This window comes from Cebus imitator, unplaced genomic scaffold (assembly GCF_001604975.1).
Source record: "Cebus imitator isolate Cc_AM_T3 unplaced genomic scaffold, Cebus_imitator-1.0 Scaffold5, whole genome shotgun sequence".
Taxonomy (NCBI): Eukaryota; Metazoa; Chordata; class Mammalia; order Primates; family Cebidae; genus Cebus; species Cebus imitator.
Window position 1 is genome coordinate 4057313 of NW_016107320.1, and position 9320 is coordinate 4066632.

At 44.6% G+C, this 9320-nt stretch overlaps 1 long non-coding RNA gene across 1 annotated transcript; it reads left to right on the top strand.

The window, feature by feature from the left end:
* The first annotated feature begins 359 nt into the window (after positions 1 to 359).
* On the top strand, positions 360 to 9320 carry LOC108309411. The gene is made up of 3 exons (XR_001827317.1): positions 360 to 715; positions 1204 to 1601; positions 7962 to 9320. It is a non-coding gene; the product is annotated as an uncharacterized LOC108309411 (long non-coding RNA).

Consider the following 9320-nt stretch of genomic DNA (forward strand, 5'->3'; position numbering starts at 1 on the left):
TAAAGGCTATTTATAGCTCCAAATTATTGCAGCAAGGTTATGCAACTGCTGCGTGGGGCAGGCAGGACAGCTGTCCCAAGCCCTTGCAGGGTGAGTGACCATTTGACCGTCTTTTGGCTGCTTCCTGTTGGCTTAGGAGACAACAGAAGAAGGTGGATTTGTTTGCCCATTGAGCAACCTGCCATTGCCCTGCCTGTGCCCGCCTGTCTCCCTTTAAACATTAACCATCTCTTAAAACATTTGGGTTTTGTGCCCAAGGCCAGGGGGGTCCCAAGAGAAAGAGAAACAGAAGAGGGGAGGAGGAGAAAAGAAGGGACGGGGCAGGGAGGGAGAGAGGGCGTTCCCTGCATCAACAGTGTATTCATTCCACATTCTCTAAGTGCCCATGGTGACCCAGGAATAACAGGAATCTCAGGGTTCCATAGCTGAGTAGAACATGACTCCCATCCTTAGAGACCCACCATCCAGTAGAGGAGAAGGGTGTCTAGGCAGAAGACAAAGAGGAAAGGAAAAACTCAGTGCTGTTTCTTCAACTCAGCTTCTCCATTTTTTAGAGAAGGGTTAATGGAGGAAACAGAGAGAGACGAGAGACCAAAGTTTCCAGGGCCTTTGTCTTTAGAGCAAGGGTCTTAAACCTTAGAGAGCAAAAACTGACCCGGAAGACTTGTTGGAGGCATAGCTTCCAGTTCAGCAAGCCTATTTCAGCAGGTTGGAGGTGGGCCCAGGGCTCTGCATTTTCCCAGCTCTCTGGAGGATTCAGATGCAGGTAGTCCATGACCACAAGGGGATGCTGCTCTTCCAAAGCGGGGCTGGAGAATCAGAGCTGGCAACTGCCTGGGCCCAGAGCTGCCAGCCATGGGGCGGGTCCACCAGAGACTGATGAAGGAAAGAGGAAGAAGAAAGGGAAAGGAAGAGGGAAGCTCAGAGAAGATTAGGGTGAGAAATGGAAAAAGAGAAACTCCAAGGTGTGCAAAAGAGAAAAGGGATGCCTCTCTAAGAAGGCCAGCAAGTATTAGCAGAGGTGTTGTGGCCGCTCAGGCTGGCTGGCGTCCCTATGTTAGCCATGATTTTTGGTCTTTCAAACTTGAGGACTTGCCTAAGCAAGCACAGAGCAAAGAACAGAAAGCTGACTTCGCTGGATGCTTGGGCATCAATATCACGTGGAATCTCCGTTTTCTTTGATGCTTCTTGTGTTTCTTGCAGAACCCCTGACTGCAACATGTGCTGATCTCCAAGGGTGAGGCTGGATGAAGCCAAGGGCTGTGGAAAAGGAGACTGTTTCATAGAACTTGACACCATCTTTAGTAATTTCCCTGGTTCTTGGGCAGCTCCTTTTGGCTGTGTCCCTACACTGCACAACCCTCCCAGCTAGTCTACTCCAGGGCAGCATCCAGCTGGTGACCTGAGTGGGCAGCGGTGCACCAGTCTCCATGAAGGTTGAGCTCGGATGGCCAACAGCAGTTTCCACCTCATGGTCTACAACTCTTCATCCTGATTGCATGGAGATTGGTCTCTCTCTTCAGCTGGATTTAGGCTACCATCTGAGCCCTGAGGTATGTTTAGTCTGACCCTGGCACTCTTTGACTCTTCTACAGCATCAGGTGCGATGTTCCTATTTGGCTCAACCCCATTCCTAAGGTGCACTTCTCCCCTCCAGTCCTCTCCAAATGGACATTTCCTCCCTCATTCTTTTTTTTTTTAAACGATTTTATAATATAAATGTATATTAAAAATAAAGACAGGGTCTTTCTATGTAGCCCAGGCTGGTCTTGATCTCCTTGGCTCATGTAATCCTCACACCTCAGCCTCCCTAAGTGTTAGGATTACAGGCATGAGCCACCTCACCCAACTTTCTCCCTCATTCTTAAGCACTTGCTCTAGTGTTACCTTCCCTATGAATTCTTCCTTTTTTCCTGTTTGGAATCCATTTTACTTTATTTTTTTAGTTGACAAATAATAATTGTACAAATATATGGGGTATATGGTGATGTTGTGATACATAGAAGGTATAATGATCAGATGGGGGTAATTAGCATATCTGTCATCTCAAACATTATCATTTATTTGTTTTAGAAATGTTCAAGATCCTCCTTCTAGCTCTTTGAAACTATGTTACTGTTAACTATAGTCATCTTACAGTGCTATAGAACACTAGACATTCCTCCTCCTATCCAGCTGTAATTTTGTATGATTTAGCAAATCTCCCTGTTCTTTAACCCACCTTCCCTTTTCCCATTTCCCATTTGAAGTTTTTATCACGTGGTACTGGCACTCTGTTCGGGAATGTGCCACCCATACTGCAGGTTCCAGGGATCTAGTGTCATGGGGGTCACTGGGACAGAATGATTAGGAGCTTGGGCTAACCTAATTCAGAATCTCGGCATTGTCACCTGTCTGCTGTGTGACCTCAGGCCAGCTACTTCATTATCCTAAGTCTTAGTTGCCTTACTTATAAAATGGACAAACAATTGTACTTATTATTAAGATTATAACTTGGTCCAGCACCTAAAACATTGTAGCTCTCAATAAATGTTTGTTCTTCTCATTATGCATATTTATGTCCTTACTTTAATCTCTGTGGATTTAGTAGAGTAGATGCTCGATCATGTTTATGGGATTAGCAATTAAGATGTATCACCTGTATCACTGCATCTGTCCATTAGTATATATATATATATATATATATATTTTTTTTTTTTTTTTTTTGAGACGTAGTTTCGCTCTTGTTACCCAGGCTGGAGTGCAATGGCGCGATCTCGGCTCACCGCAACCTCCGCCTCCTGGGTTCAGGCAATTCTCCTGCCTCAGCCTCCTGAGTAGCTGGGATTACAGGCACACGCCACCATGCCCAGCTAATTTTTTGTAGTTTTAGTAGAGATGGGGTTTCACCATGTTGACCAGGATGGTCTTGATCTCTTGACATCGTGATCCACCTGCCTCGGCCTCCCAAAGTGCTGGGATTACAGGCGTGAGCCACCGCGCCCGGCCCATTAGTATATTTTAAGAAGGAATGGGCAATTCAATATACTCATTCATAGATCAATATTTTATGGCGTTTCCTGTATGTAAGGATTGGTTCAGGGTGGAATTATCTACCCAAGCTCGGGCAGTCCATCAATCGCTCTTGTTTTGTGTCTGTTGCTTCGGAGTACCTTTCTCACTTCTGTTCCCATCCTTATATTTGCTACCCTGTTTCTAAAGGAACAAATCAGAAAATGGTGGCTTTTTAGAAGGACCTAAAATGGAGCCTGAGTTGTCTAGAGGAAAACAGCAACAGAATTCTACCAAGTCTGTTGTAATTTGAGTTTCTCTTTTTCCCCTATCAGTTTCCACCCTGTGAAATGAGACGGGAGGAACTAAATACACTCTGTAGTCCCAGTTAATTGCAGTGGTCTGTGATCTTTTTTGTACATGGCTGCACTTTCAGGCTCAACAAGATAAAGCAACTTTAGCAAACAAACATAATTTAATGACTAGTTCTGGCTCTCTGATAAGGATACTCTCAAAAAGAAAACAGATGCAACCTCTACTGTTTGCCCGATTTGCTACTTGCCTTTGCACTTGCCTGGAATTACTAGAGGCTGTTTGCCTGGCTGAGCTGAACGTCTAGAAACCTGGTTTCTGCCCCTTTGAGTTCAGGGATTTTGAGGAAAGAGAACAAGGGTGGACTGAGCTCAGAAGGAACTAAGCTCTTCTTAAAGATTTTAGTCAAGTAACAAAAGGTTAAACATGAAGAGGAAATGATTGGTAAAATAGCCAAAAAACCAGTAGCAAATCGTGTACTACCTTTACTTCTCTTCCAGGAGAACCTGGCCATGAGTCCCTGACTTTAACATGGAGGCTGAAGGTGGGGAGGGGCTTCAGCCTGCTCCTCAGCCCTGCCCTGTCCCTGAGACAAGGAGCACCCCTGGCACCGCAGTAGGATTTCTGCTTTACCAGCGAGTGGGGCCCAGGCACAGTCCTTTGCCCCATCTCTTCCACCCTCTACTATGCCATGTGGCTTATTTTGAATCTATTCTTCCTGTCAGGCCACTGTTCCTGACATCCTCATTAAATCTATGCTCCTTTAGAAAAGCATTTTTAAAAATTACATATGCTTTGTATTAGTTCCTTTTTGCATTGCTATAAAGAAATACCCAGGACTGGGTAATTCATACAGAAAAGAGGTTTATTTTGGCTCATGGCCCTACGGACTGTGCAAGAAGCACAGTGCTAGCATCTGTTTTGGAGGAGACCTCCAGAAGCCTTTACGAATGGCAGAAGGTGAAGGGGAAGCAGATGTGTCACATGGTGAGAGTGGGTGCAAGAGAGAGAGAGGAAGGAGGTGCCAGGTTCTTTTTAACAATCAAATATCAATAACAGAGTGAGAACTCACTCATCACCAAGGGAACCACGCCATTTATGAAGGGTCCACCCCCATGGTCCAAACACCTCCTACTTGGCCCCACCTCTAACATTGGGGGGGTCACATGCCAACATAAGATTTGGAGGGGACAAACCTCCAAACCATATCATATCTCTTCCCCCAAAGAGATTCTACTTGGCAGCCACTTGCCTAGGCCTGTCCCACCACCCCCAGCCAGCCAATTCTGGCTCTGGCTCCTCCCTCCCACCACTCTTGATTGACTGCTAGCAATTGGTGGCATGCTTTCCTGTGTCTTATTGTCAAATCTGGAGACATTGCAGTAAAAGATAATGCCTAAATGAACCATCCACTCAATGAATGTTTCCTGGGCATCATCTATGAGCCATTAGGCACTACGGGAGGCCCATAGGTAGAAAGGGCCATGGGATCCAGGGGAAGGAGCAACTAGCTCTGCCCTGGGGAGCTGGGGAGGCTTTTGCAGGCAGCCAGGAACAGAGATGTGTATGTTGAGGGGTGAGAAGCAGAGGAAGCAGAGCCCAGTAAGGAAATGGAGTCTGGCTCCCAGGAGCTGGAAGGCAGTGTGCAGGTAAAATTACGGGAAATGATGTTGTGAAAGGATGCAAAGGCATTTGGACTTGACCCTGTTGGCCATGGTATAATCATCAGGTGCCTCAGCAAGGGGCTGAAAAACAACACGAGTTTTAGGTCTTCCCATTTAAATGAACCTGTTCAGTCAGCACCTTCGGGGTATTCAAGTAATTAAAAAGTGAACCTTGAGAAGGGATCCATGGGGAAAACACCCCCAGGGCAAGCAGTAGGTATGCATTCAACTAATGGAAACTGCTGTAGAAAGTGGGATCCAATTACCCCAAATCTTCAGTTTACTAGAACCAACTGACATACACCTTGCAGGTACCAAGCTTGTTTTACTGCACTCCTAGAATACAATCAACTCAGCTTCTTCCAACTCCATCATATTACTCTGTCATATATTTACATATTCACTACATTTACATATTTACTATATGAAATAGTAGTAAAGTGCTTTGTAACACACAGAGAGTGCTCTACAAATAGATTGATAATTTGTATTGTAGTTCTCCATGAGTGTGCTGAGAGGCTTTAGCCAGAATACATATTGCTCAGATACCCTCCACCGAGAAAGTTGCTCCCTTCAACTTTACTATAAAGTAGAAACATGGAAGTAAGAAGAGATGGGCACAGCCAATCACATCAGCCAACTCCAACTTGGTGACCAATACTGTGATCATTCCACATTATAGCCCCAAGGCAGTGAAGAAAAAGTGTGTTTTGTGGCTCTCTAACTTTCTGGCATTTATTGGGGAAAATATTGGAATCATTAAACTGGTTTCTTTAAAAGCAGGACTTTTGGCCAGGTGTGGTGGCTCATGCCTATAATCCTAGCATTCTAGGAGGCCTATGTGGGCAGATAACTTGAGATCAAGAGTTTGAGATCAGCCTGGCCAACGTGGTGAAACCCCATCTCTACTAAAAATAGAAAAATTAGCCAAGCATGGTGGTGGGTGCCTGTAATCCCAGCTACATGGGAGGCTGAGGCAGGAGAATCACTTGAACACAAGAGGTAGAGGTTGCACTGAGCTAAGATGGCACCACTGCACTCCAGCCTGGATGACAGAGCAAGTCTTCATCTAAATAAATAAATAAATAAATAAATAAATAAAAGCTAGACTTTGGAGGGCCTTTCATATACTGAGAATTCAATGGTCACTGAGAATTCAAAGAAAGTTACTTGAATCCAGTATTTCTCAAAGTTGATTTGACGACCAAATCTCCTATTTCCTGGCCTACACTGCCTGGAGGTCCTTCAAGATTCTCAAGAAATAGAGTTTACTTTCCATCCTATATTTCAAAAGAAAAGTGTCCATTTCTGGGGGAAGCTTCAGGTAACCTGAATTGTGGGAACTAGTCCAAGAGGCATCACCAGAAGCTGCACCCATGGAAAGCCAGCAGCTCCTCGTCTCTGAGGCTGATCCTTTCCCTGTATGTAGCCTTGGGTCTGACCTGAGAGGCCTCCTCTGAGGTTCTTAGCTAAGACCTGCCCTACTTCCCACCTGCCTCACCCCACATGACTATCTCTTTATTCCAGCCCTGACTAGTAGCCTCATCCCTAATTCCCTAGTATTCCCTTTGCTTGATATTTGTAACCCTGGCCTGGGGCTTATTGTAAAAACTCAGGGAAAAGGACCCAAGGCTACCTCGATCATATTCTCTCATTAATGTAATGCTGGCTTATGAAATATCACCATTCTATTCTACTCATTTTATTTTTGACATGGAGTCTCACTCTGTCACCTAGGCTGGAGTATAGTGGCACGATCTTGGCTCACTGTAACCTTCATCTCCTGGGTTCAAGAGATTCTCCTGTCTCAGCCTCCCGAGTAGCTGGGATTAGAGATGCCCGCCACCATACCAGGCTTACTTTGTATTTTTAATAGAGATGGAGTTTCACCATGCTGCCCAGGCTGGTCTTGAGCTCAAGTGATCCGCCTGCCTCAGCCTCCCAAAGTGCTGAGGTTATAGGCATGAGCCACCATGCCCAGCCCACTTCCTTCATATTTTTAAATTGTTGCTTGTTTCTATTGTAGGTGGGAAGCTCTTTTAGGACTCCTTTTGCTCTGTGATCTAAGTCTCATAGTAATTATTTTCTTTTTTTACGCATGCCCCCTACAGTATCATCCGGTTTTCAGTCTTCATGTTGTATCTGTCTTGTTTTCATCTCTGATGCTTTTGGTTGTCTTCATTTAAAGGCAAGGAGAAACCTTCATTTGTTTTTGTTTTCATGTTTATGATTAATAACATGCGATTCTTTTTTTACTGTGGTGTTTTCAGAATTACCTGCACAAAGTGCTCTTCACAGGTGGTTGTGGCCGGAAAGCAGCACTGAACGGGAGCGCCTTCCCCTTTGTCCTGGGGAGATCTAGGTTTTCCTTGTCTGGCCCCTTTGGGGTTTTTGTTCCTAGGCTTCTGACTCTCTTAAGACAGTCCTGAGTTCTCTTTGTAAAGCAAAAGATAGGTGATTTCTGAAATCACATGATATATTTTAAATAATTAATTCCCAAACCCTGCATTCGAATAAGAAACCATCCTCCAGCTTCAAGCTTTCCCTCCATAAGCGTTAGTTTTTATTCAAGCTAAAAATGTCCTCCTGGCTCCCCTCCCTCTACTAAAATTCTTGGTTACTTTCAAAAGCCCCATTTTACTTTGTTTGTTTGTTTTATCTTGTTTTGTTTTAAGATGGAGTCTCGCTCTGTCACCCAGGCTGGAATGCAGCGGTGCCATCTCAGCTCACTGCAACCTTGGCCTCCCCAATTCAAGCAATTCTCCTGCCTCTGCTTTCAGAGTAGCTGAGATTACAGGTGTGCACTGCCATACCAGGCTAATTTTTGTATTTTTAGTAGAGATGGGGTCTTCCCATGTTGGCCAGGCTGGTCTTGAACTCCTGACCTCAAAGGATCTGCCTGCCTTGGCCTCCCAAAGTGCTGGGATTAGAGGCATGAGCCACCACACATGGCCCATTTTACTTTAAATAATATAATTTCTTCCATTCTTCCAGGCATTCACCTGGTTCCTGGGTCTTTTGTGCTGTAGCCCTATAGTTCTAGCTACTTTTGGAAAAAATCTTTCTGGAGGCCCAATGAGCTTGTCACATCAGCCTGTCCAGAGGTAACGCACATTTCCCTGCAAACAAGTGCCTCTCCCTTGCTGTCTTTAACTTAATCAAGGCACATAGCACCCTCTCCAACGCTGAGCAAGCTCAGATCCTCCTGGTTTTCATGGTGTCTTTCTTTTTCCTTATTCCATTGGTCTAATCTGATTGAATTTAAATTTTGTACATTTTGCATCAGTCATTCTCTTGCATGAATCTCTTTCTCTTCCTCCCTTCTACTGTCACCAGCTCTTGTCCTCTTTTCTGGACTGCTAAATAACCTCTTTAGTGGTGTACCTGTGGTCTTCCCTTCCCCTCCTCTAAATCTATTCTCTACTCAGTATCAAAAAAGACTTAACCAGCAATGAATTCTTCCCACCCAACCCTTGACCCATTGTCATTCTCTGGCATCAGATCCTCACCAGCAGGGCAAAGTGCAACTGCGGCCAGCTCATGCCTTCAAGAGAAGGACTGAAGGTCATTGTGTGCCTGAACCAAGTAAGTCTAACTGCTCCTTCACTGGCTCACCCAAAACTATAGGGGCTTTCTAAGACCACATTCCCATGGCTCTGGGAGTTCCTCCAAGCTTGAACTCTGGTCTAGTTTCCCCAGTTTATATCCTATGCTTCATACCAAGATCTTCCCACTTTGCCTATCCTATAAGAAGTAGCGGCCAGGTTGAACTTTCTGATGAGTTTTGGAGGTTGCTTCTTGGCTCACCCTTGGTACCTTGGTCTACTAGTCACAGGTAAGCTCCACAAAGTCTAGGTGACTGGGACACTGCAACCCAGTCCAGGCCCAACACTATGGCCTTCTACTGGTTAGGCACAGGATCCAGATGAGACTTCTAGTGCCCATAATAAAGATGATGAGGTTTGCAAATGTGAAGTTCGCTGGCAACTTCTTATAGTTCGTAACAAATATTTATAGTTTGCACATTCATTGAGTCATCCAACAAGTATTTATAGAGACCACCAAGTACCATATACATTCTATAATGTTAGGGATATAGCAGGGAGAATGTCAGACAAGGTTTCTGCTCATCAAATCTGTATTCTACTGTTGGAGGAAAAGAGATAGCATCAGTAATTGTCAATGATCTTAAATGTCTGAAGACAATTAGCTGTATAAGATGTAAGTGACTGAGAGAGAAGGGCTATTTTAGACAAAATGCTCAAGGAATTAGCTCTGGGAATATGACAAACAAAGATCTGAATGACAAGAAGATAGTATGCCAATTTTGGTGGGCAGGGTACAGTGGGTAGA